General features: G+C 39.4%; 1 protein-coding gene across 3 annotated transcripts in view; it reads left to right on the top strand.

The window, feature by feature from the left end:
• PAK7 (p21 protein (Cdc42/Rac)-activated kinase 7) overlaps positions 1-1,516 on the top strand; it is a 327,817-nt gene that overhangs the window by 134,692 nt on the left and 191,609 nt on the right. The window lies entirely within an intron of this gene.

Here is a 1,516-nt window from a genome sequence, read left to right as displayed (position 1 = left end):
TGCCTCAACCTCCCGAGTAGCTAAGATTATAGGCACGAGCCACCATGCTTGGCTAAGCTATTTTTGTATTTTCAGTAGAGATGGGGTTCACCATGTTGGTCAGGCTGATCTCGAACTCCTGACCTCAGGTGATCTGCCCACCTCAGCCTCCCAAAGTGCTGAAATTACAGGTGTGACCTACCACGCCTGGCCAACATTCTTGCTCCTATGTAACTGTGGAGCACTCAGGGAGCACTCTGGCTTGCTAGGAAAATCTGGATCACTGTTAAGTGATGCCAAGCCCCAGTCCTTCAATTGAGCCAAGGGAAGAGGAGCCCATATAATGGTGGGAAACCGTTTATATCCAGGGTTTAATCCTTCTGCTGTGCTACAGAGGTCTTTGGCAGTCTCCAGAAGACCAGGGATCAATTTTTAATGTTTTATTTTGCATGTTTATTGAGATAAAATTAACTCACTTAAAATGAACAACTTAGTGACGTTTAGTACATTCAAAAAGTTATGCAACTACCACCTCTATCTAATTTCAAAACATTTCCATTTCTCCAAAATAAAACCCTGTACCCATTAAGCAGTTACTCCTCATTTTCCTGTTCCCAAGTCTCTGGTAACCACAAATCTGCTGTCTGTGTCTATGGATCTACCTATTCTGCATAGTTCATATAAGTACACTTATAAAATATGTGACTTTTTGTGCCTGCCTTCTTTCCCCTGACATGTTTTTGAGGTTCATCCACACTAGCATGTATGCATACTTTATTCCTTTTTATGTTGAATAACATTCCACTGATTGGATATACTACATGTTATTTATCCACTCACCTCTTGATGGTCATTTGAGTTGTTCCCACCTTTTGGCTGTTATGAATAGTATCATTATGAACATTCCTATACTACATTTCTGTTCAGTGCCTGTTTTTCAGTTTTTTGGGGTATATACCTGGGAATGGGATTGCTGTTATCACAGTGGCAACATAATTTTTTACTGTGTAAAATAAAATACCTAGGATTATTTTTAAAAGGCAATAATGTCGATACAGAGCTATCAAAACGTGAAATAAAATAAATGTGTGTTATGGTGATATATATTTCTTGATTTTGCAGTATAAGAAGATCTAATGGCAAGTCTACTAACTGCCTTGCATTAAAGTATACATGATATTTCAAGGCATCTGCAAAACTTGTAATATGAAAGGGTTTGTGTTTTTTTGGTCATAGCTCCTTCCAGTATTACTGGGATTTGTTGCCTGTTAAAGACTAATAAAAATAAAAATAATTTTTTTTCTATCCAAATTCATGGAATCCTTGAAGTCTATCTAATTGGGCCCAGGGACAGTTATGACCCCCGGTTAAGAATCCCTGTTTTAAAGAAGGAGAGTGGAGGGGCAGTTCCAAGATGGCCGAATAGGAACAGCTCCAGTCTACAGCTCCCAGCTGAGCAAAGCAGAAGATGGGTGATTTCTACATTTCCAACTGAGCAAATGGCACACCAGGAGATTATATCCCATGCCTGGCTCAG

Source organism: Mandrillus leucophaeus, unplaced genomic scaffold (assembly GCF_000951045.1).
Source record: "Mandrillus leucophaeus isolate KB7577 unplaced genomic scaffold, Mleu.le_1.0 Scaffold116, whole genome shotgun sequence".
Classification (NCBI taxonomy): Eukaryota; Metazoa; Chordata; class Mammalia; order Primates; family Cercopithecidae; genus Mandrillus; species Mandrillus leucophaeus.
Note: the sequence above shows the minus strand (reverse complement) of the source record. Positions and strands in the feature narration are given on the sequence as shown.